The sequence below is a fragment of the Elephas maximus genome, chromosome 3 (genome assembly GCF_024166365.1).
Source record: "Elephas maximus indicus isolate mEleMax1 chromosome 3, mEleMax1 primary haplotype, whole genome shotgun sequence".
In the NCBI taxonomy this organism is placed as follows: domain Eukaryota; kingdom Metazoa; phylum Chordata; class Mammalia; order Proboscidea; family Elephantidae; genus Elephas; species Elephas maximus.
Genome location: NC_064821.1, coordinates 48,219,922 through 48,246,949, shown reverse-complemented (window position 1 = coordinate 48,246,949; position 27,028 = coordinate 48,219,922). Strand labels below are relative to the sequence as shown.

Here is a 27,028-nt window from a genome sequence, read left to right as displayed (position 1 = left end):
GTGTTAAAAAGCTAAGAGGTCACATTGAGGATTCAGGTGCACCTGACCCAATCCATGGTGTTTTCAATCGCCTCATAGGCATGCGAAAACTGGCCAATGAATAAGGAAGACCGAAGAAGAATTGGTGCCTTTGAATTGTGGTGTTGGCAAAGAAATGTTGATATACTGTGGGATGCCAAAAGAATGAGCAAATCTTTCTTAGAGGAAGTGCAACCAAGGTAATCCTTAGAAGCAAGGATGGTGAGACTACGTCTCACGTACTTTGGACAATTATCAGGAGGGATCAGTCTCTGGAAAAGGACATCATGCTTGGTAAAGTAACCCACCCAGTGCCGTCGAGTCGATTCTGACTCATAGCGATCCTATAGGACAGAGTAGAACTGCCACCATAGAGTTTCCAACGAGCACCTGGCGGATTCAAACTGCCATCCCTTTGGTTAGAGCTGTAGCACTTAACCACTATGCCACCAGGGTTTCCGTAAAGGGAAAGTAAAGTAAAAAGTAAAGTAAAGTAAAGGGTTAGTGAAAAAGAGGAAAACTCTCAATGAGATGGATTGACACAGTGACTGCAACAATGGGCTCAAGCATAGCAAAGATTGTGAGGATGGTGCAGGAACAGGCAGTGTTTCGTTCTGTTGTGCATTGGGTTGCTATGAGTCGGAACCAACTTGATGGCACCTAACAACGACAACAGCCAGAAGAATGAACAAATCAGTCTTAGATGAAATACAACCAGAATGCTCCTTAGAAGCGAGGATGGGGAGAGCTTGTCTCGCTTTGAAAAAGACCAATCTCTAGAAAAGGATATCATGTTTGGTTAAGTAGAGGGTCAGTGACAGTGAGGGAAACCCTCAATGAGATAGATTAACACAATAACCAACAACAGCAATGGGCTCAAACATACCAATGATTATGAAGATGGTACAGGACCAGGCTATGTTATACATAAGGTAGCCACGAGTTAGAGCTGACTCAGTGGCAACTATCAACAAGGATCAAAATATTAAAAAAAAAAAAAAAAAAGTGTGCTATATAATCTGTCAGGGAAACCCTGGTGGTGTAGTGGTTAAGTGCTACAGCTGCTAACCAAAGGGTCGGCAGTTTGAATCTGCCAGGCGCTCCTTGGAAACTCTATGGGGCAGCTCTACTCTGTCCTATAGGGTCGCTATGAGTCGGAATCAACTAGACAGCACTGGGTTTGGTTTTAGTTTTGGATCATCTGTCAGAGCCCTGGTCATGCAGTGGTTAAGGGCTACGTCTGCTAACCACAACGTCTGCAGTTAGAATCCACCAGCCACACCTTGGAAACCCTATGAGGCAGTTCTAATCTGTCCTATAGGCTCCCTGTTAGTCCGAATCAATTCAAAGGCAAGTGGTTTGGTTTTTTGGTTTATATCATCTGTCAGCAGTTCACCCAGTGCTTATCAGAAGCATTGATTCTAAAGCCTTTTTCATGGAGATTGAAGGCAGATAAAAATTATCTCCACTCTGAGCAGGGGCACATTTCAAAGAACTGTTTCCTAAACTGGAACTTAAATTCTATCAAATTCAGAGAATATGAGATCCTGTGCAAAGCAATGGAACCTTTGTTTACTGGGTCACTTGTTACCTATCAAATGTTGCTGAGCTTATCTCTACTGGATTAAAATTCTTTATAAACTGAGTGCCAGGGATTTGTCTAAAAATACCAGGAGAAGGAGAACTTTGTGTTTCTGTTTGTGATATTTTAAGGATCCTGTTTCTACTATTTGTTTTTCTTGAATATTTAAAAAAAAAAACTTAGCAAGCACTGAATATAACATACTAATAGATTTTGAAAATGTTCTTTTTCATATTTGCTTCAGATATTAAAAAAAAAATCACAACTACAGCTGAAATACCCTTCACACATTCCTGCCTCTCTCCCCAGAAGTAACCTATCCTGAAGATGGTGTGACTCTTTTTTAGTGAATATTTTTTACATTTTTACTATCTATATGTGTATCCATAAAATACATATGCCATTATTTAGTATGTTTTTATAGTTTATATAAATGGTGCCATGCTTTGCAAATTGCCTTTTCCTTCAACTTTACATTTCTTAGTTTTTTTTTTGGTATTGATGCATGTGGGTTAAATTAATTCGTTTAACTGCTGTAGGGTATTCTCTTGTATATCGCAGTTATTTATCTATTGCCCTGCTGATGGACATTCAATTTTTTTTTTTTCAAATTTTACCTATTATAAACAATGCTGTTATGAACATCCTTGAATTTGTCTCCTTGGTCATATGTGGAAGAGTTACTCCAAGATAAAAACCGAGAAGTGAAATTGCTGAATTTTTTAACAGTATATGCTGATCTTCGACTTGACTGCTGAGTGCAAAGTTGCTCTCCAAAGTGATTGTACCAATTTACACCCTTATCAGGGCTTGCTATTGTCAGACTTTTTAAAATATTGCCATCTGATAGGTGTGGAATGGTATTTTGTGGGTCTATTGTATTGTCCTAAGTACTAGTGAGAAGTATAGTCGGAGTGCTCCTTGGAAGCGAGGATGGTGATACTTTGTCTCACATACTTTGGACACGTTATCAGGAGGGACCAGTCCCCTGGAGAAGGACATCATGCTTAGTAAAGTAGAAGGCTAGCAAAAAAGAGGAAGACCCTCAAGGAGATGGACTGACACAGTGGCTGCAACAGTGCCCTCAAACATAACAATGATTGTGAGGGTGGTGTAGGCCAGGCAGTGTTGCATTCTGTTGTACATAGGGTCACTATGAGTCAAAACTGACTTGATGGCTCCTAACAACAACAATAGTGAGAAGGAGTCTGGTGTCACAATGCTTAATTAAGCACTCAGCTGCTAACAGAAAGGTCGGCAATTAGAACCCACCACCCCCTCCATAGGAGAAAAGACCTGGTGATCTGCTCCCTGTAAAGATTACAGCCTAGGAAACCTGATGGAGCAGTTCTGCTCTGCCCTATTCTCACTATAAGTAGGAATTGACTCAATGGCATGCAAAAACAAAAAGTGCTAGTGAGGTTCATTCACTCAATTAATGCTTTTTGAGTCCCTACCATGTACTAGGTCCTCCTTACCTGAGCTATTGGGATATACCAGTTAACAAAACAGAGAAATCACCTACCCTCCTCACCCTTATGAAAATTTCCTTCTGGTGTGTGTGGGGGGTAGAGGTGTAGAAATGCAGAAGGGGTGAATTGTAATTTTTAATAAAGTGGTTAGGAAGTGAGGGAATTAGTCATGCAGATGTGTAAAAGGAAGAGCTGTCCAGGCAGGGGAAACAGGTTCTCAGGTGCAATTGTACCTGGGAGAGAGCAGGAGGAGAGTGGTCAGAGAGATGATGGGGGCCTTAGTGTGCAGGGCTTCATAAGCCTTGTAAGGACTTTGCTTTTATTCTGAGCACCACCAGAAACCTGTGGTGGTCATTGGTATGGCTCACCAAATGTTTCTTGCTCTCTGCCCTCTGGGCACAGGGTAGGATGACACTTCCTGGCTTTCCTAAGGGTGGATGAGACCATGTGACTAGTTCTGGCCACAGCTTTGAGAAGTCACCATTCGAGCTCTTAATATAAAAAAAAAAAAAAATTTTTTTTTTTTTTTTTTTATAGCCAGTGATAAATGTTCTAGAGCTTTATACCTCTCTGCAAGGTGGCCAGAAACATTCAAGATGGTGTCCTGAGCTGAAAGTCCAAGAGTATGAGTAATGATGGTGATGAGTAGGGGTCCACTGCCTGCCTGAGATGGACATGGTGTGTGAGCAAGAATTGATCACTATTTTAAGGCACTGAAATGTTGAGGTTGTTATTACCACATAGCCTGGCTCACCTAGACTGATACAGAGCCATGATCAGGTTTTGACCTGAAAAGTGACATAAGCTAACCTATGCTTTAAAAGGATTGATGCCTGATGTGAAGAGGAGAGACCACGGGGGGACAAAGGTAGAAGCAGGGACACAAATAGTTGGGAGGCAATTGCAATAATCTCGGAAAGAGTTGGTAGTAACTGGGACTGGGGGTATGGAGAAAGTGATGAGAGGCAGTCAGCTTCTGGACATAGTTTGAAAGTAGGGCCAACAGCTTTTTTTCTGATGGATTGGGTGTATGCATGAAAGACTTGTAAGTTTTAGTCTGAGCAACTAGAAGGATGGAGTTGCCATTAAGTGATAGGAAGACCTCAGGTAGCAGGTATAGGGGAGAGATTCAGAGGTGTAGTTTTGGACATGTTAAATTTGACATATCTATTAGACATCTTTTTTTTTTTTTTTTATTAGACATCCAGTGGTTAAGAGCTTGGCTGCTAACCAAAAGGATGGCACCTCGAATTTACCAGCCGCTCCTTGGAAACCCTATGGGACAGTTCTATTCTGTCCTATAGGTTTGCTATGAGTCAAAATCGACTCAATGGCAAAGGGTTTGGTTTGGTTTCGGGTGTTAGACATCCAAGTGTGGAGATGTTGAGTTGGTTCTTGGGTATATGAATCCAGGGTTCAGGAGGGAGGTCTGGGCTGGAGATGTAAATTTTAGAATCATCAACAATTGGATGGTCTTTAAAGCCATGAGTTTAGATGAGATCAACAATTGACTGAGAGCTGGTTAAAAAAAAAAAAAAGTCAAGGACGTTTTGCTACAAAAGGGAGCAAAGAAATGAGGGCAGTAGTTCAGGTGTAAAATGTAGTCAAGAGAAGGCTGAAGGTGGAAGAAAAAAACAATTTATTCTAATGGAATGACCCAGCAGAGGACAAAATTTGATGTAGCAGACAGAGGAGAGAATTACTAAGGTTATCATACGTGATACCTGGGGATGGGATCACACGCACAAGCAGAGAGCTAGACTTTAGATAGGAGCAGAGATGGTTCATTTAGACTAGCAGGAAGGAAGCCAGAGGGTGGGGGTTTAGAGATGGTTGGGTAGATGTGTGTGAGTTGGGGGAGGTGTGCCTCTGTGGAATTTCTCTGCTGATTTCATCACTATTCTCAGTGAGCTCCAAAACAAAGTCATCAGGTGAGGAGGAGGTGTTGGAGATCTGAGAAAGGAGATGAGAATGTGAAATAATTGGCTGGAAAACTGGAAGATAAATTAACCTGAATAAGTGTTGTATGATTGCCAAGTGACATTAAGAGTCGACTTGGGGTTTGTGGTCATGAATTTAAAGTGAAACCAGTCAGTGTGATTCCAGCCACATTCGACTGGACAGGTGCATAGCAGGCAGTGAGGTAGAATTATCACCAGCCTTGTGGTTTTGCCTAGGGAATATTAGAAAGTGAGAGGGGAAATTTGCTGAGGGTGTACACGAAAGGAGAGGTTACAAAGATTGACTACGGAATGTAAGCAGGGAAGGTGAGAGAGGACATCCAGTCATGACATATTAGCACTGATTCAGACTTGTCTAAGGAAGGTAAGAATCTGACTCTAAATGGAGGATTCTACACAAACACACAGATATGCACAATGATGTATATACAGTCTAACCACATGTCCTGGAAAGACTAAAGAAATGCCTGTAGTTTCATACATTTAATATTTATTTGTCTATCTTAAGTCTGTACTAAAATTAATGCATGAAGTCTTCTTTAAACCAAATGAAGTTTAGCTTAATTAGTAAAGAATGTCTGCTTTGAGTATTGTGCTCTTTTAAAGAACTACCTATATGGGATCAAATTGACCAGCAACTTGAAAGGTTAGATAAGAAGCTTAGGGGGCAGTAAGTTTATGATAATGAGGGAGGAACAATTTGGAAAAGGAAAGTGAGAATGGTTGCACAACTTGAAGAATGTAACCAATGTCACTGAATTGTAAATGTAGAAAATGTCAAATTGGTGTATGTTTTGCTGTGTATATTTTCAACAACAAAAATAAAATAAAGTATTAAAAAAATTAGTTAATGCAAACATTAAGGCAAAGCATTTATTTTACCTGAGGTAATAGAAATTGATGTGATACGTTTTAGTGATTTTAGCTAGGTAGGTAGTTTTTTTCCTGCCATATGAATTTAAGCATTTAAAAATGTTATTAAGAAAAAATGGGTAGGTAGAAATACAAGTGAACACAGACTATTTATATAGATCATCTCTTTAGCATCACAAAGGGACAAGTCGACCTGAATTTTAGGACCTAGACAGTCCTTAGAAAAGGTGGTACAATCTGTGGATTAGATATCCCACTGGGGTCAAAGTATTGTTGACATTGGGGTACAAGAGGAATAATTAAAAAAATTAAAAGGTTAGATGGAAGTGGTTAGAAGATAGGATGCATGACATTGAAATTAGGGTGGGTCTGCAGTTTTTGGAAATACAAGGTTTGGAGTAAAGACAGAGGCTAAAATCCGTGGAAGAGAGATGGTCAAGAACCTACGGGACTAGGTTGTTAAAAGGACCATCTATGTGTATATTGAAACTTCCAAAAATTAAGACAGAAGTAGGTTGAGTATCTTTTTGTGCTTATGGAGCATACTAAGTCTTATTCTATGGGTTGCTTGTTCTAATCCTTTGCTATGGGGTCAAACATTGCAAGGATTATGAGGATGGCACAAGACTGGGCAGTGTTTTGTTATGTTGTGCGTAGGGTTGCTGCGAGTCAGAACGACTCTACGGCATCTAACAACAATTCTTGTTTTACGGATTGCCTGTTCTTATCCTTTGCCCACTTTTCTATTGGGCTATTTGTCTTTTCCATATAGATTAGTAAACTTTCTTTATATATTCAAATCACTAATCCTTCCATGATAATGGAAACTACAATGCCTTTTTCCCAATCTGTGACTTTCACTTATTATGATATAAATTATCGTTTAAGAAGTCTTTAACTGTCAAATGTATCTTTGAACAATTTGTGTTTTTGGGGTCTTGTTCAACAACTACACATAAATTTTTTTCTAAAGTTTCTTGAGTTTTGCATTTCACCTTACAGCCTTTAGTCCATACTATTTGTTTTCTATAATGGGTTTGGAAGTGTATTTTCATTAATATATTGTCATGGACTCCTAAAAGAAGTTAAAAAATAGTTCTATAATATTTTGGAAAGTATAACTGGGTAATTCTCGGCTTTTATTGTCTCTATCATAATATTTCCTTCTGTGCATGTGCTAGTTTTTATTATGCCTTTGTGGCCAGGAGCCTGTTGCTTTTACCAGTTTCTTTATTCTTCCATTTTATTCTTAATTAGAGAGACTGAAATTAATTTCCTTTATTTGTGACCATCAACTTACCCAAAGTTTTTATGTACTGGTAGAAAGTCATTTTGTTACCTCTTCCTGGCTGACTAGCTCTAGGCTTTTTTTTTTCTTTCAGCCCTCAGATTAAAACTAGGGTCACACATTACTAGGTTAGATGGTGTTTCAGTGTAAAGCAAACATCCATTATAATTTTTCTTTGCCCTAGTTTTACTCTCCTTGTTTGGAGTGAGGACTTGCTATTATTTTGGAGGTAAGCGAGCTCTTTTGAAGGTTGTGTGGAAGGCCTTTTGGGAGGAATGCATTTCAGGGATCATTTTTGTAGAATTCCCACTGACCAGAGAAGGCAACATAAGTATAACTTTTTACTTCCTCCATAAAACAAGCCAAAACTCCATTGTAAAAATAAATATAAAAAAACGTATTGAATGGGTAAACAAACTGTGGTATATCCGTATGATGGAATATTACTCAGTGATAAAAAGAAATGAGCTGTCAAGCTATGAAAAAACATGGAGAAATTTCAAACGCATACTGCTAGTAAAAGAAGCCAGTCCCATAAAGCTACATGCTGTATGATTCCAGCTATATGATATTCTGGGAAAGACAAAATTGTAGATGCAGTAAAAAAGATCACTGGTTGCCAGGGGGTGGGGAACGGGTAGGGATAAATAGGTGGAGAACAGGTCAATTATAAGGCATTGAAGCTATTCTGTTTGATACTGTGACGGTGGACACATGATATTATGCGTTTGTCAAAATCCACAGAAGTGTACATCACAAGAGTGAAGCTTAGTGTATACTATGGACTTTAATGACGATGTATCAGTATTGGCCCATCGGTTGTAACAAATGTGTCATATTAATGCAAGGTATTAATAATAGGATAAACTGTGTGTAGGGGAAGGGAAACTGTTCTTTCTGCATGATTTTTCTGTAAATCTAAAAACTCTGAAAAATAATTTATTAAAATTTGTTTTTTCAAAATAAAGTCTATTTAAAAGATATAGAAGCGCCTATTTGCTAAGGTTCAATTTTATTCCCAACATTTTTTGACACAACCCATGCCGAGTGCCATTCTAAGAGTTGTCTTGTACACCAGTGTTCATTGTAGCACTTTTCACAGTAGCCAAAAGATGGAAACAACCTAAATATCCATCAGCAGATGAACGGATAAAAAAAAGGTGGTATATGCATACAATAGAATGTTATTCTGTCATAAAAGAGAAATAAAGTCCTGGTACATGCTACAACGGGGATAAAACTTGAATATACTATGCTGTGTGAAATAAGCCAGACACAAAAGGACCAATATTGTACGATCTTACTTATATAACAGGCAAACACATGTAGGTAGAAGTTTATTAGTTGTTATGAGGGGTCAGAGGGAGGGGAAAAGGAGAGTCATTGCTTAGCACCACTGAATTTCAGTTCATTGTGGTAGAAAAATTTGGAAATGGTTAGTGGTGATGGTTGTACAACATGATGAATGTAACTGATGTCACTGAATTGTACACGTAAGAAATGTTGAATTGGCAAATGTTTTGTTATACATATTCTTATCACAATGGAACATTAAAAAAAAAAAAGAGCATTGCCATACACACAGACCCTTCTAGAAGGAAGTTGCCCTGCCAGGGTCCCTGATGAAACAAGAGCCCTGAGGCACTCTGCTTTTGTGCCACATGACATTCTGTTCGCAACCCCCCCACTCCACAGCAGGCCAGGGGCCAGGGACCAGGACATAGCCAGAAATGGGCAATGTTTCATTCTGTTATACGTAACATTGCCTTGAGTGGGGGTTGAATGTATGGCAACTAACAACAACAAGATGATGAGCAGGGCTAGCTAGGTTTCTCCCTCTTAGGAATTTTAACTAGGAAATACAAAAGTCACGAGGCAGGCGGCACAAGCCGCTGAAGCTGTAAGTCACAAGCTACAGAAAACGCAGAGAAGCCATGAGACCACACACAGGCTGAACTTATGAGGGAGCTGGAATTACAAGAAAGCAGAAGCTCTAATGTGAAGAAAAGCCGTGTGGTCAAGGGTGAGCAGGCCAGTTGGTGGAAAGATGAGGTGAACTGGAGGTCCAGCTCTCCCTGGGGCCCCATTTCTAGATCCTTCTCTACCTGGGGTCAGATTGTTTAGCTTTGCCTGGGCTTCCATAGAGGAGCAGCCTCCTTATAAATTTCCTGTTACTTTCGGTTTTTTTTGGAGATGTTGAGTGAGTCTCCACTCTTTGCAATACAAGGAACAGAACTAAAATGCTCTTTTAAGATGAAAAAAAGTGAACATAACAGAGTTTATTCTGGAACTTTGAGACATTTGGGGTTGAGAAGAACCGGAAAGTGGATAATTTGAAATGAAGATGCCTTAAATGTGCTGAACGGAGCCCCTGGGTGGCGCAAATGGTTAATGTGCTCAGCTGCCAACTCTGGCAGTTCAAATCCACCCAGACATGCCTCAGAAGAAAGGCCTGGTGATCTACTTCTGAAAAATCAGCCACTGACAATCCTGTGGGGTATGGGTCTACTTTGACACACGTAGGGTTGCCATGAGTTGAAAATGACACTATGGTGACTGTGTGTGTGTCTGTGTTGAATGAAAAGGAGGGATTCATGAAAGTGAGTGTCCCAGGTACCTTTATCATAGAGACGTTAGCTTCGACAGCAGAGTATGACTCTCACTGTTTCTTCTGGGTGAGTTACCTGTCTGTCTGGTCTTTTTGTAAAATGCCTTGTATTAAAGAAACAGATTATGGTGGCAAAAGCACCCGCCACATATGAAGTTAAATTTCAAGTCCCCAAATAAAACTTCAGAATCTAAAATCTATTTCCTTCTTTTAATTATTATTATTAATTTTTTTTATTGTGCTTTAGGTGAAAGTTACAGCTCAAATTAATTTCTCGTACAAAAATTTATACACATAGTTTGTTATGTGACATCAGTTGCAAAAATCTATTTTCCTTGATCAAGAGGCTCTTCCTTTCTAGGGCCCCACTGCAATTAATATGAGTCTTGATTGTTCGCTATCTAGACAAAATAGGGTTTGGCTATAATTTTTAACTCCCCGTTATTATTCCCTTAATATCCCCGGAAACAATACCTTTCCTCCAAGGTAAGCCCTAAGTAGGTTACCAACAGATGTAGAGGAAATGTTTATCTTAAAATGCAGCTTCCTCCAGGGTGGAATTTGCCAGCTCTTTGGCTTCTCTTAGTGAACAGTGGACAGCTGTTTATAACAGGAACTGTGGAATAGCACGTCTGTCTCAGGGAAATGGCAGGAAGACAGAGGGAGGGGGACTGCTAATTCTCAAACTTGGAATTGGACCAGGGCCATGAAAATCAGCACCTCCTCCCCTTAATCCTTTCACAAAGCCCTCTGAGACTGCAAATAACCACAAGTGGTCAGGAGTCAGAAGTTGGGTTTAGATCTTATCCAAAAGGCATCTAGTGTCCTCAGACAACATGCTGTGGCATCTGCCGGCTAGATGTGACACATAGGGAAAACTGTCCACTCCACCAAATCACAGATATGGGTTTGGGCAGGGTTTCCTTGAGATTTATCTGTAAGTGTGTTGGTAAGCAGAACTACTTCTACTTTGGGTGGAATAAAACACAGTAGAGCCTGGAGGTTAATTGGGAACCTTAACCACTGTCCAAAATTAGTCACATCCAAACAGGATCAAATCACCTGTATATGAGCTTCACCTGTGCACGAGTTTGCACACGCATGATATGTGCCCTCTATAAGAAGCCCAAGAATCACCCATTTCTCCATTCCAAGTGCAGGGGCTTCCAGAGGCAACCAGGGGTTGGTTACCTGGACAAGGGAAAAAGCTGGAGAGGGAGCAATTCTGATTTACAACAAATCCTAAGGTGGATACTCGCTGTGGATAAATGCCAGGCAAGGGCTCAGTGGGAAGGTTGCTCAGCCTGAAAAAGTGCAATGGAAGGTAGGTGAAGCTCATTACTGGCTTGTATTTGCACTACATAACATGGAAGCCCAATTCAATGAAAATGCACAGAAACAAGCTTCAGTCTGTTACAATGCTTGCTAAAGCACCCTAGTTCTGTTTAAGGCATTTTAGGGGAAAATAATTTACTTGTTCTAGAGCTTGAGTGCTTCTGGTAGATTACGAAGGCTAGTTACCAGCCATATGTTCAAAGAATTTAGATTTTTTTAAATTATAAAAATTATACATGCTTGATATGAAAAGAAAAAAAATCAAACAGAACATGTGGATAAAGTCAAAAGTCAGTCTTCCATTCCCTGGCCACTCTCTATTCCACAACCAGTGGACTCACTGTCAACAGTTTGGTGTATATGTTTCTAGAAATTATTCACGTATATGCAAATTTGTGAGATTTTTATATAAAGAGAATTATACTTTATGTAATTGTTTTGTGATGTGTTTTTTCCATTAAACTCTGATTCCTGGCTATCGTTCTGTATCAATTCAGATTTACCTCACTCTTTTTTAAGGCCGTGAGCGGTTTCATAGTAAGTTTGTACAAAATTTATTTGAACACTTTTTATTGATGGAAGTTTAGGTTTCTCTAGTTTTCTCTGTCATAAAGAATATTGCAAGCCTTTTTATATACCTTTGTACACTTGTTCAAGATTTTTGTAGGATGGCTTTCTAGAAAGAAAGTTGCTGGATCAAAGGGTACGGATATTTATCGTTTTGAGTGATATTGCTAACTTGCATTCTAAAAAATGATCTGATTACATTCCTACCAGACTGTCTCAGAGTTTCTGTTTTCTCACATCCTTATCGATTACTGAATATTATAAAGTAAAAACAAAAACTCCTAATCTGAGAGATGATTTTAACTTATACTTATTTCATTATGACTCTATTATTGTGTGTTTATTGGACACATATTTTCCTGTGGACTTTTTTCCATATATTTTGTCCATTTCTCTATTGATTGTTTTTTTTACAAATTTGTAAGAGCTGTTTGTATTAAGGAAGTTAGCCTTTTATCACAGGTGTTAAAAATATTCCCCTCCCCCCTCAGTTTGCTTGTTTCTTGCATCGCTATGGTGTTTTTATGGTACATAAACCCATGACCATTGCCATCTAGTTTATTCCAACTCATAGCGATCCTATAGGACAGAGTAGAACTGCCTCAGAGGGCTTCCAAAAAGCAGCTGGTGGATTTGAACTGCTGACCTTTTGGTTTGTAGCCATAGCTCTTAACCACTATGCCACTAGGGCTCCATTATGGTATGTAGAGATGTCAAATATTTATGCATTAAAAAATCTTTTTCTTCTTTTAATTAAAAAATTTTTTTTCTAGAAAAACCCACTCAAAAGCCAAACCCGCTGCTGTCGAGTCTATCCTGACTCATAGAGACCCTCTAGGACAGAGTAGAACTACCGCACAAGGATTCCAAGGCAGTCTTTTTTTGTGTGTGTGTGCTTTAAGTTTACAAATCAAGTCAGTTTCTCATACAAAAATCTATATACACCTTGCTATGTACTCCTAGTTGCCCTCCCCCTGAGACAGCACACTTCTTCTCTCCACCCTGCATTCCCTGTGTCCATTCAGCCACCTTCTGTCCACCTGTGCCCTCTCATCTCCCCTCCAGACAGGAGCTGCCCACATAGTCTCATGTGTCTATTTGAGCCAAGAAGCTGACTTCTCACCAGTATCATTTTCTATGTTATAGTCCAGCCCAAACCCTGTCTGAAGAGTTGGTTTTGGGAATGGTTCCAGTCTTGGGCTAACAGAAGGTTTGGGGACCATGACCTCTGGGGCCCTTCCAGTGTCAGTCAGACCAATAAGTCTGGTCTTTTTACCAGGATTTGAGGCCTGCATCCTACTGCTTTCCTGCTCCATCAGAGATTCTCTCCCCTGTCAGGGCAGTCATCAGTTATAGCCAGGCACCATCTAGTTCTTCTGGTCTCAGACTGATGTAGTCTCTGATTTATGTGGCCCTTTCTGTCTCTCATAATTACCTTGTGTCTTTGGTGTTCTTCATTCTCCTTTGCACAAGGTGGGTTGAGACCAGTTGATGCATCTTAGAGGGCCACTTGCTAGTGTTTAAGACCCCAGATGCCACTCACCAAAGTGGGATACAGAATGTTTTCTTAATAGATTTTATTATGCCAATTGGCCTAGATGTCCCCTGAAACCATGGTCCCCAGACTCCCGCCCCTGCTACTCTGGACTTCGAAGTGTTCGGTTTTTTTCAGGAAACTTCTTTGCTTTTTGTTTTGTATGCATGTGCATGCAGTAAAATTTATTGGTGTTTTTCTTTTATGGCTTCTGGGTTTCCTGTCATGCCTAGAAAGAGTTTCTTTAACCCATGATTTCTATTTTTAAAATTTTATTGTGCTTTAGGTGAAAGATTACAGCTCGAGTTAATTTCTCATTTGAAAGTTTATACATATATTGTTTTATGACATTGGTTGCAATTCCCACAATGTGACAGCACATTCCCCCTTTCCACCCTTGGTTCCCTGTGTCCATTCATCCAGTTCCTGTCCCTTTCTGCCTTCTCATCTTGCTTTCGGGCAGGAGTTGCCCATTTGGTCTCATATATTTGATTGAACTAAGCAGCACATTCCTCACGTGTTTTTTTTATGCCTCTCTAATCTTTGTCTTAAAAGTGGGCTTTGGGAGTGGTTTCAGTTCTGAGCTAGCAGGGTGTCTGGGTGTCATAGTCTCTGGGGTTCTTCCAGTCTCTGTCAGACCAGTAAGTCTGGTCTTTTTTCATTAATTTGAATTTTCTTCTACATTTTTCTCCCCCTCTGTCTGGGACCCTCTGTTGGGATCCCTGTCAGAGCAGTTGGTGGTGGTAGCTGGGTACCATCTAGTTATTCTGGGCTCAGGCTGGTGGAGTCTGGTTCATGTGGTCCTTTAGTTCTTTGGGCTAATATTTTACTTGTGTCATTGGTTTTCTTCATTCTCCTTTGCTCTGAATGCATCCCATGATTTTAGAAAGTTTTCGTATTCATCTAATATTTTTAATGGTTTTATTAAAAAATCATTAAATATCTGACATATACGAAGAATATACATATTGTAAAGGTAGGTTATAGAAAGTAATAAACACCAGTCAACTCAACACTCAACCTAAGAAATTAGTGGTTTCATTTTTAAATTAAAAAAAAAAAATCCATCTGTAATTTTTATTGGCTGTTAGGAGTAGTAGGAATCTAGGTTTTTTTTTTTCTTCCGTTTTCTCATATACCTATCTAGTTGTCCCAGTATAATTTATTAAATAACCCCTCTTTTACCCTGATTTCTTTTAAATAATGTTGTGACCTCTGTAAACAAAATCACTTCTTACTTAAAACCCAAAAACCAAACCCAGTGCCGTTGAGTCGACTCTGACTCAAAGCGACCCTATAGGACAGAGTAGCACTGCCCCACAGTTTCCAAGGAGCGCCTGGAGGCTTTGAACTACGGACCCTTTGGTTAGCAGCCGTAGCACTTAACCATTACACCACCAGGGTTTCCACTTCTTAAAAAAAAAAAACTTTTTTTTTTTTACCTACACTAAAAAAAAAAAAAAAGTCTCAAATGTCCCTTCTTGTTTTCTGATTCAATAACCAATGTAATTCCCGTTTTCTAAAACTCGCAGAAAAGAGAGCAAGGAAACTTTTCCTAATTTCATAGGGGAAAAAACAAGCCCACTAGATATTTAACCTCTTTAATCTTGGGCAAATTATTTAACTTCTCTAAGCTCCAGATTCCTGGCCTTCAAAATGGAGATAATAACAACATACTTCCAGGGCTGTTGTGGGGCCTAAGTGGGCAAAAGAATGTGATAGGCTTAGCATGGTACTTGGGATGTAATAAGCTTTCACTCAGTGGTTTAATAGTTATTCTTATTATGATTGTTATTACATTATCAGCTGCTCAGATCTTTGAAAGGAAGGCCGTATTCTCTGGCTTTGTAGCTGGACCACATTCTTGCATGGGGTTATTATAGTTAAATAGATCTAGTATGCTAAATTTGCAGCCCAGATACCATAATATTATGCTTTGTAACTATCTGGAATTTCTAGACTTCTAAACCTATGGTTTTACAAATAAATAAAAACAGCACCACTCCCTAATCCTGTTTCTTAGTTTTGAGAGCTTCTCACCTTCCTGCCGAAATGCAGTTCAGGATCTACAGGCATCTTCTTGGAATACTGTCCACTCACCCACCACAGAGTTAGACCTTTATTAGGAATAGTGCTTCTATAAATGTAGATTTTTATGGAAACTGAAGCCATCTAACTAATGCACTTTTACCACTTGTTATTTTCAAACTAATGTCAAATAGTTCCATTCAAATGTAGGATGTTTAAAGCAGTTTCCTGAATTTATTATGTTGTAAAATTCAGTTTTCACTTGATCAGCTGTATGTGGAACCATTAGCTGGTTTTTTCATTTTGTAGCTGAAGGAATTGCAGCAGAGAGGATTTTTCTTGCTGAAAGTTACTCAGAAAGGTAATGGCATGACCCATTTGTTTTTAGATATTCTGGACAACAGTCCAATAATATCTGCTAATCCAAATTATTCTTAATAATTATCTGAATAGATAATCCAAAGACAAAATCATCACTTTTATTTTTAATAGAGGAGTGAATTATTCTGAGCTGTGTTCTACCACTTAATTATTCTATTATACACAGCTCTTAACTCTTTCAGGAAGAGGGAATGGTCTAAGAACCAAGATACCAATGAGCATTTACAGTATATTAATGAACCAACAATAGGTTGATGATTCACCCTGGATTCATGCCAGTGTCTGTGCAAGAACTCAATGAACATGACATGCATTTCAAAAATTGCTCATCATATTAAAACTTCCAAACCCTTCAATCCCATAAATTATATTATGTAGAAAATGAGGATTTGGTCTATTCCACCTTCCTCTCCTTATGTCTTTATAGTATCATAGACCTGTGATTATCTGCGTTTTGGGGAAGTGGTACACAATACCACGTTCTTCAAGAAAAAAAGGTGGTTTGTAATTTTTTTTTTTTTTAGACTTTTCAAATACACAGCATATGGTTGTACAATGTTCTTTTTTTTGAATCCCTTCTGTATTTGAGGTTATAGTCCCTTTATTCACTGAGGAGACTTTTCAGGCTTTCCGACTTCATTCATTTTTTCAGATAAGCAGCGCAATTCATCAATTTTTTGTTTCTATTTCTTATTTATCTTTTGTCATATACATATTTATATTTTTAATTGAAAAAACTATCGTGGTGAAATATACATAACACATACACCACCTCAACAATTTCTACATGTGCAATTCACATACTTATGTTTTAAATGTTATAAACGGGCTCATCAGGATTTCCAAAGAATCCTTAAGCGAATCGTTCAAATCCACTATATGTTCCCGTCTCCCCACCCCACCCGGGGTAATGAATCCGTGTCTGAAGTGACTGAAAAGGCAAATTATGACCCAGGCAAACACTAGAGCAACTTGACTCTCGACGACCCTGGCCCTGCGGACCTGTCCGCTCCGCGCCGCCGGCGGCTCCAGGTTTCAGCACCCCTGGCCCAGCCCAGGGTGGGGGCGGTCGGTCGGTGCCGGGGCGCGACGAGGGGTGGGGAGCCTGGGCTCGCACAAAGACGCGCCCCTCAGCGGGAAGCCCAGCCTGCCGCCCTACAGCCCCGGGCCGCGGCGACCCGGAGGCTCGGCCGCTCCCCACCTTCCCCTCTGCTCATTTTGTTAAAGAGAGAAAAAAGGGGGGAAACCTCTCCTCCGCCACCCGCTCTCCGCCCCTCATTGGCCCGGCCCCCGCGCGGGTCACGGCGCGCTGAGCCAATAGGGAGGCACGATACTGCGAGGTGGGCCGGGCCCGAGCTGGGAGTGGGCGGTGGGTCCGTGCAGCAGCCCCGCCGCGGCTCCGCCACCATCGCGGAGGTGCCGCTGCTTCCACAGACGCTCGCGAGCCGCTCCCCGCGCTCTTTCACCTCCTATTCCTGCCGCACGCCCCGAGACGCTCCCCTTGTCCGGGTCTCGGTGCCCGTCTTCTCCTTCCTCCCTTCTCTTCCCTCCTCTCGCTTCCCACATTGTCTGCCTCATTTTCTCCCCTAGTTGAGGGGGAAAAAAAAAAAAATCACCATCATCGTCAGGGAGCCCCTTCGCCCTCAGAAAAACAAAACCAGACATGAGCCTGGGCGCCCGTTTCTGAAGGCTTTGCCCGACCGAGGGGGAGAGAGCCTAGTTTAAAATCGCGCTAAAGGTCACGGCAGGGAAGCCCCCCTGCGCCTCCCGTCCCAACGGGCCGCCCTCCTCGGCCCTGAGCCCGGCCGCCCGCATCCCTGCCCGCGGCCCTCCCGCCCCCTGCCCTCCACTTCCGAGTAGCTGGGCCACGAACACCCCCCTATTGATGGTGTAGCGAATTAGGGGAAGGTAAGTCTCCAAGTTGGCTGCGCCGTGTTGTGAGGTTTATTTTTTGGCTTCCAGTCCTGGCTACGGGATATTGGGTGGGGAAAGAGGGTCGGTGGTGAAACCCCTCTTCCAGGGTAAGCCAGGAAGAAAAGGCTGGGGAAGAAGCCGCAGAAGTCGAAGGGAGTGAGGCGAGGGCAGGGACGAAGGGTGTTTGGGGGAAGAAAGGGCCAGGGACGTCTTTGGTCCTGTCCCGGGCAGGTCACTGTCCTACTTGCTTTCTGACGCCTGTTCTTTCTTTGCTTCTTACTCATACTCTGGTTGTACTTGTCTGAGGTTCAACTGCTTTATGGGACTAAATTATTGGCTGAACTAGGGGAGGGAAGGAAGTCAAGGATTACAACTGTAAATGTCTTGAATGTGAATTGGGGGGGTCTTGCGGGGAGGACTTTGAAAGTCTTATTTTCACACTCGGGGAAGATTCCTTCTTTGTATTCGAAATTTCTAGTTCTCTGCCCTGTGTGATTACAAAATAGAGAAACCCCAAATCAGTTGCAGCAGAATAGAATTCTTACTAAAGAAAAGAATTCTTACTATCATGTTTTAATTCAGCTCTCTGAAGGAGGGTGGCCTTTTTCCCCCCCCTCCTTTAATGTTATGGAAAGAAGATAAAGTAGTTTTATATCGAAAGGTGTGTGTGTGGGGGGTTAGGTATTACAGGTTTCCGTTGAAAGTGGTTGCTTGAGAAGTTGCTGAAAGGAAAACAAAATGATTCATTGTTGAATTGTCATTTCCCTCTGCTGCTTCCAAGGTTTGCTTACAATTTTTCTGGTTACCAGACTTCAAACATTGATTTAAGCAAAATGTATCCTTGAGAGACTGGGTGCTTTAAATGTTTCGGTATGTGTTACTATTTTAAGGTACATTTAGAAAGTAGTTTTGTATGATTCCTGAAATAGTTTTCACCAAAGCAATTTTTTAAACAAAAAAGGTAACTAGTAAAAGGGAAACTTTGTGAATCACAAAACAGACATTTTAATGTAACAAATTAATGCATCCTATTTTTTTATCTTTAGATTTGAAACAGTGTTAATTGCTTTCCATTTAAAGAGAGACCTTTTTGTCTGATGTACACTAATATCTTTAGTCTCAGGGTGTTGGGGGAGGGGTGAGAGAATGGATGTATACAATAATAAAATCATCTTTTTTTTTTTTTTTTTTTGGGTAGCTGCCTCCTTCCATGGATTTGCTTGCTGAGTTAATTCTATTGTAAATTACAAGCCAGTTTTGATTTTGATGGCCTAGGCTGGGTGGAAAGCTGGCCTCCAGCTCTCCCTGTTGTTGAGGTCGAAGGGAAAAGAGGCAGAGGCAGACACACACAAACACATACGCGCACACATACACACACACACAATACCAGGCTGAGGGCTCATTGTTCTTCCATACACACATTCATTCTCTCCCCTATGTTTTGGACTAGGTTTGCACAGACAAACACAGCTCTTTTTGGGGGAGAGAGGAGAGAAGATGGGGGAAGGGAAGGTGCTTTTCTTTTTCAGCTTTCTTTCATCCATCTCATGTCTGGCCTGTTTTGCAACCTTGCAAGAGGCAGAAGAGTACATTGGAAACTAAAGGACTCTCAAAAACGTGGTCAGAGTCTCCTATTCTCTACCTCCCTTTCTTCCCTTTGCAGCCCTGGTTTCTGCTGCTCTTTCTGTGTCTGTAAAGATCAAACCCTACATTGTATGTTGTGGTCTGATATTCACCTTTCCTATTATATTGCTCATTGCCCCTGACTTTGTTGGGGACGGTGATTTGTTCACTTGACTCTTACTGTCATGAATGTGACCAGGGTTTTCCTTTTTAGGTAGAAATAGATTGTGTTAGTTATTTTGGAGTTGAGATTATAAAGATCATATTTCAGGTTAATATTTGGCAAAATGGTGTTGTGTGTGTTTTGAGTTATTAGTGGTTCCGTGGACAGGTATTTTGGCTATTGAACAGTCAGTTTTTTTTTGTTTTGTAAATAGGAGTTAGAGAAAAGATTTGGTTTTCTGCTTTTGGGGCTAGTGTAGAGGCGCCTTTGAAAACTGTACAGGGAATGGGCTGAGGGGTTCTGCCTGGCGTAACCCCCACCCGGGGCCAAGGGTGGAGGTTGGTGGGGATACATGTGGGTTGTGGAATAGCACCTTCTTCTGCTTAATTGCTTTGAAGGACGGGGGAGGGGATTAACGGCTGAGGCTTAATGATTTTTCTTTTGAACGCAGCTGTAGTGCCTGTCTGCAAATGCCACTTCCCTGAGCTGCTAATATAGATGCCCTTTGACAGGCACGGTTCCATCAGGGCTTTATTACATTATTGGCTGTGTCCTGACATTAATTTGTTTTATTATCAGAAGTATTTACACATTGTGAGTTCCAAGGACTCCTTTCCATCTTCTGTGAGAAATATAGTTTGTCTTGAAAAAATAACTAAATGAGGGGTTTCATTTGCATTCTGGTTTCGGAAACTTTTAAAAAACTTTTTAGTATTGTTAGGAAGAAGTCCAAGAGACCTACCCTATACAAAAGAAAATCCTAGCACTGGACAGAGAGATTTTCCTCAGGGATGAACTCTTAGCCCAGGAGGAGTTGGGGGTGGATTGGGGCTTCAGCAATTTTGCAAATGTGATAATGTTGTTTTCAATAGTCATGTAAACATTAATCAATTTTATAGAATGACTCATTCTATGGATTAGTTTTTTTTTTTCTTATGAACATTGGAGGGGAGAGAAAATATGAAACAAGTGTGTACATAGATTAACAGAAGAGAGCCAAATTCCTGCTCAAAGGCTTCTAAACCAAGGTGCAGTTTCAGAGATAATCACTGGATAAATGGCTTGGAGGGTTTTTATTACCACACATCCTAACCCATTTCAATTGTTTTAATGAAATGAACCATTAGAAAGGTTTGCAGTGGAAAGAGGGACTTAGTGTGTAGATTAACATCTTCTGTTCTGGACTGGCTACTCCTGGGAGAGTGATTCTGGATTCACTTTGCTTCCAAAACCTAAAGCATAATCTCTAAAGTTGTGTATTTTTCTTAATGAAATGGGAACAACTCAAATGAGTCAGGTAATTTCAGTTGAATGTGTTATCTCCCAATATTTTGTTGCAAGGAAACTGGAGTAGGAAACTGAGAACTGATTCACGACAAAAAGGCATAAAATGCAACTGTTACTTTTTCAACTTTGATTTATTGGTCAGTCAGAAAAAAAGTTTTGAAAAAGTGGAACAGTAATCACTGTCAGGTTCTGCAATAATTATATGTATTAGTGAACAGATATTGAACAGAAATATTCCAGGTGCTGTAAAACGTACACACAACACACAGGGATATGATTTGTGTCCTAAAAGGCTGTGTCTGTTGAATATTATTATGGATTTATGAAGCAGCCATTGCTTTTAAAATTAGTTGTATCTTTAACAGCTTATTCAAATCTCAGTAATCAAAAAAACATTTAAGTAGCAAAATAAGTTGTATATACCAAGTTCTTTTGGGAGAAGTATGCTTTCCTACTGCTTTTGGCAGCTTCTTTTGCAGTTGACTTCAAGGTTAAGATAGCAGAAAATTCAGATGTTTAAGTGAGTCATTAGTGCCGTTTGGCTGTGAACTTCATCACACACACATACTCCCTGAAACAATACACTCTTGTCTTACGTAGTCAGTTGCTGATAGTGTCGTGCTGCAGTTGATCATAGGGTTTCTCAACAACCAGGAATTCATCTTGAATCATATTTAATTGATTGTTAATTACTTGTATCCTGATGATTATTCCAAAGTTGCAGCTTTGCTTGTCCTATTTAAGTGTGAGTTTGGTGAGCTTGTTTGCTTGTGCTTGGTTTCTTTTCTAACAGAGTTCTAGTGTTTTTTAAATAATAAGGAAAAAAGAGCATTTAAATATGCGTTAGATAATTAAGATTGCTTAAGTCATTTTAATGAGCATCTGACCACAAATAAGTTAAGGCCAAATACTGGTAGTTATTGACTGGCGTTTTGGTTGGAGTTGTGATTTGTATAAGTAATTCGTTGGTGTGCCCGGTGATGTAGGGTATGATAATGCTTCCATACACTAGGTCAGGAGACCAGATAGTACTGCTAATATAGCCATGCACCCCATAACATCTGTTCAGGCAACATCCGACCACATATACATTCGTGGTCCTGTAAGTTCAGAAATCCAGATTAGAGAACAGGATTTAGCGGCTGTAACCAGATGTTTTTTTTAACCAGATGTAGCCAGGAGGGAGCCACCACCTTTGTGCCTCAGACCAGCTTGTGTTTGGGGAATCTACCCTGTGCTTGCCTGTGCCCCTAGATTTCATCCTCAGCAAACTGGGCCTGCGGGGCTGTCTGGGTCTCCAAAGGGCCTAGACTTTCTAAGTGCCCCGCAGCCTCTTCTAACGGCCCAGTCCCCTGAGCCCCACCAGCTCAGCGCGGACTCTTGCCCTGTCCTTGCTTCTCCGGGACGCAGCCATGCAGCCATTGACCGTGCCCTCCCTGTCCCTTGGTATTAAATACTTCTGCTATCTCAGAGTTGTTATATAAGAAAATAATATGGTGTTCACACAGCATTCAAATCACATAATATCCCCTTTTCACAGGACGTACAGTGGATGTTAAGTGGCTCATGACTATAAGAATTGTTTTTTTGAAAATGACCTGTTTCTGCCAGCATAAAATTGTTTTTAATTTTTTAAATTTGCCGATATGTCAATAACTGTGAGCGGTATATTTACATGTGAATTTTTTCCTCGTATGGTTATGTTACAATGATATGATTGATCTCTAATTCATAGACCACTTGGTATTTGAGGAATCTTTTCATCCCGTTTGCCTTGGGCTTTTGCATCAGAAGTTAAAGCCTTGCCCTAATTTTAAACTAGTTACTATACATGTGATTTGTGAAGGCTTTAAAATACGGTAAGCTTATTTGGTTGCAAAGGACAGAAAGTCTTCCAAGTCACTTCAAAGTGGAATAGAAATTTAAACCTTAGTGTGAGGCCTCATGAAATGGGCCTCAAGGAAACTAGAATACTAGGACTAGATAACTTGTTGCCAGGGCTGCATATGGTTGTCCCTGCTGTGTATAGCATAAGGATACCACATCTAGAGGTGACAGTGTTTACACTATGGGCCTAGATTAACCTGAAAGAGAACTTGCAAGCAAGCGTGGCTGTACAGCATCGCTAGACAGAGTCTTGGAGCAACGGGGGAAGCCCCTTCTTACAAAGCCCCTTTCCAGCACACATGCCCATGCACACACTCAGCAGAGCATGTGTGTGCGCATTCATTAGTACCCGTATATGCCCACCAGGCCCCTAGAGGTCTAATCCTGACCCCTAACTTCTTTGGTGGGGTAGGGTAGTGTGGCATTCAACATATATGGAGTGAACACAATTCAGTGTCCAGGGATAGTGTGAGCAAGTGAGACTGTGGGCCTGTGTCTGCATGCAGGAACCCAGAAATGCTGTCTGGGAGGCTGTGGAAACCTCTCCTCCCCCTTGCAGAACCTGGTCACACCAGGAGGTGTATCCACGCAATAGCAGCTTTGCTTGATTCCTGATGGGTTACATAGACTCTGGCCGCTGACGTAAAAAGAAATTTGATATATGAAAACATCATTCAGGTGAATTTAAACTGGATACAAGGAAAACAAACAAACAAACAAACAAAACCCAAACCCATTGCCGATGAGTTGGTTCCTACTCATAGCAACTGTATAGGACAGGGTAAAATTGCCCCGTACGATTTCCAAGGAGTGGCTGGTGGATGTGAGCTGCCAACCTTTTGATGAGCAGCCCAGCTCCTAACAACTACATCACCGGGTCTCATTAAACTGGATGCTCCTCGTTAAACCCAGAGCCAGGTTCTTTACATGTGGGTCATTGAATGTGACCCAAAGGGGCATCAGTCCACTATTCTACACTCCCTGGAAGGGCTACCACATAAGGTTGTTCAGGTTGGACAGTAATATGCTTAATGTTTTTACTGAAGGAAGGTGTGGCTTTCCCTTACAAAGGTGCTGAACAGCCAGTGCTGGCCCACCTAATCCTCTTACTGTTAACTCAGCTGTTTTATCTCTGATTTCTTTGTGTCATTATGCTTCTGTTTCCACTTCCACTACTTAGGGACACTTTGTACCTTTAGTTAAAATTTGATAAGAGAGTATCTGATAGTTGTTAGTAATCATCACTGTTGGGTAAGGCTACCTCATAAACCTACCTACCAGCCCTCCAGATGGGCTGCCCTTGTCCTGGGTGCTCACCCCTTCAAGCCAGCCCTGATGGAGGTACACATGAGGAGCTGAGGGCAGGGAAGACATTCTGAGCGATGACCTTTGGAAAGGAAATTCCTTTTTCTTCTGTTATATCTTATCATGTTTTTCCCATCTCACTTTCTCTCATATCTTCTGGTTTGGCTGTTGTTGTTTTTCATAGCTTGTTCTCTCTAACAGTTTATTTTGCGTAAAGAAACTCTACATAGACATAACTGAGAGTTGGTTATGATTTTCCTTACTTAGGTAAGATTTCATTCCATTTGTCCCTTTCTCCTTTTGTTTTCTGTGAGTCTATCCACCTGCCTCTCTACCTGACTGCCTACCTGCCCACCCAAGTCAGTGTTTCCCAAACCATTTTCATAGCATACTAATATACTGCAAGCACTTTAAGTGTTCTGAGGTGAAATAAATTTATAGTATACATTAGTACTTTTAAAGGCTTAGATATGTCTTATAGTATAGAAAGGCAATAGTTTGTTTTTTCTCCATCACAGAGTACCTATGGACTTCTCGTAAGATATTCAGATTCTTAAAACACAGTTTGAAGAACACATGTGGAATTAATCCTTACTTACCAAATGACTTTTTTTTCCTTACTTTGGGGAAGCAGGTTTTGAGTGTTGTTACCACAATGCTTTGCTGCACTCCAATCCCCCAAACCCACTGCCGTTCAGTCAATTCCGACTCATAGTGACCCCATAGGGTTTTCAAGGCTGTAAATCTTTGTGGAAGCAGACTGCCAAACCTTTCTTCTGGGGAGCTGCTGGTGGTTTCAAAACTGCTGAGCTTTTGGTTAGCAGTTGATTGCTTTTAACCACTGGGCCACCAGTGCTCCTTTTTACACTCCAGTATTTTCAAAATGACTATTTTCCCACCTTTATACACATGTCATTCTGGAGTCATCTTGATTGTTGCCACCATTAGCCCTCATTCCATCTCTCAATCAAATCATCGTTTTCCTTTTTACCCTACTCCGGTAGCTATGTCCTTATTCAAGGTTTAATCATTTTATTTTGAACAGCTGCAGTCAGTTGTATAAGCCCTGGCAAGAATCTTTCAGTAAATAATAAGCAAAAACAAGTACTTACTCTGTACAGTGCATTGGGCTAAGCCTTACAGGAATGTAAAGATAAAAGGACAGCTTTCTAGAACGTTATGCTCCACATGACTATCATCTGTATAGCTGTAACTGTTAGAAGATAAAATTAAGTGTTTTAGACACAAAATACGGTGAGGTTATATTGATGTTGTTGTTAGGTGCTGTCAAGTCAGTTCCAACTCATAGCGACCCCATGCACAACAGAATGAAACACTGCCTGGTCCTGAGCCATCCTTACAACCCTTATTACACTTGAGCCCATTGCTGCAGCCACTGTCAGTCCACCTCATTGAGGGTCTTCCTTTTTTCCGCTGACCCTGCCAAGCATGATGTCCTTCTCCAGGGACTGATCCCTCCTGACGACATGTCCAATGTATGTTAGAGGCAGTCACGCCATCCTGGCTTCTAAGGAGCATTCTGGTTGTCCTTCTTCCAAGACAGATTTGTTTGTTCTTTTAGTAGTCCATGGTGTATTCAGTGTTCTTCACCAACACCACAGTTTAAAGGCGTCAGTTCTTCAGTCTTCCGTATTCATTGTCCAGCTTTCACATGCATATGATGTGATTGAAAATACCGTGGCTTGGGTCAGGTGCACCTTAGTCTTCAAGGTGACATCTTTGCTCTTCAACACTTTAAAGAGGTCCTTTGCAGCAGATTTACCCAGTGCAATGCATCTTTTGATTTCTTGACTGCTGCTTCCATAGCTATTGATTGTGGATCCAAGTAAAATGAAATCCTTGACAACTTCAATCTTTTCTGTGTTTATCGTGATGTTGCTCATTGGTCCAGTTGTGAAGATTTTTGTTTTCTTTATGTTGAGGTGCAATCCATACCGAAGGCTGTGGTCTTTGATCTTCATTAGTAAGTGCTTCAAGTCCTCTTCACTTTCAGCAAGCAAGATTGTGTCATCTGCGTAGCCCAGGTTGTTAATGAGTCTTCCTCCAATCCTGGTGCCCTGTTCTTCTTCATATAGTCCAGCTTCTCATATCATTTGCTCAGCATACAGACTGAATAGGTACGGTGAAAGAATACAACCCTGACGCACCTTTTTCCTGACTTTAAATCAATCAGTATCCCCTTGTTCTGTCCGAACAACTGCCTCTTGATCTATGTAAAGGTTCCTCATGAGCACAATTAAGTGTTCTGGAATTCCCATCCTTCGCAGTGTTATCCATAATTTGTAATGATCTACACAGTCGAATGCCTTTGCATAGTCAATAAAACACAGGTAAACAGGAGGTTGTATTAGTTATTTATAATTACCAAAACTTACTAACTTAACCCAGCAAACACTTACCATCTCACAATTTTTGTGGGTCAGGTTGCCGTGCAATGAATTACTTAATATGGCCCTTCTAGCCATGATCTTTGTGACTTACACACAGTGATTGAGTGGGACCATGCAAACAAGGTATATGGAACCTGCGATGGTTGGGGTTATGTGTCAACTTGGCTAGGCCATGATTCCTAGTATGGTGTGGTTGTCTTCCATTTTGTCAGGTGTTTAGGAGTGACGTAGTTGGGTGGATTTGGTTCAGGGTCTCTCTTGAAGTTGCCAAGACATCAGCCAGGGCTGCAGCCACCTAAAGGCTTAACTGGGGCTGGAGGATCTACTTCTAAAATGGCTCACTGACATGGCTGTGTGCAGAAAGCCTCAATTCCTTGCTGACTGTTGGCAGGAGGCCTCAGTTCCTTGCCACATGGATCTCCACATAGGGTTACTTGAGTGACCTCACAACATGGCATTTAGATTCCCCTGTAATGAGTGAGGAGACCCTGGTGGTGTAGTGGTTAAGTGCTACAGCTGCTAACCAAGAGGATGGCAGTTTGAATCCACCAGGCGCTCCTTGGAAATTCTATGGGGCAGTTCTCCTCTGTCCTGTGGGGTCGCTATGAGTTGGAATCGACTCAACAGCAGTGGGTTTGGTTTTGGGTTTGTAATGAGTGATCAGAGAGAGAAGGATAAAGGGAGGAGGAAGCCTCAATTGCCTTTATGACCTAGTCTCAGAAGTCACCATCACCATCACCATATCCTATTCATTAAAATTAAGTCACACACCATCTACCATATCCTATTCA

The 27,028-nt window shown here is 41.0% G+C and overlaps 1 protein-coding gene across 4 annotated transcripts in view; it reads left to right on the top strand.

The window, feature by feature from the left end:
- The first annotated feature begins 17,014 nt into the window (after positions 1 to 17,014).
- RERE (arginine-glutamic acid dipeptide repeats) overlaps positions 17,015 to 27,028 on the top strand; it is a 483,116-nt gene continuing 473,102 nt past the window's right edge. For all 4 annotated transcript variants that reach the window (XM_049877801.1, XM_049877800.1, XM_049877799.1 and 1 more), the window contains exon 1: positions 17,015 to 17,555. The gene's annotated coding sequence lies outside the window, so the exon portion shown is untranslated. The remainder of the gene's footprint in view (positions 17,556 to 27,028) is intronic.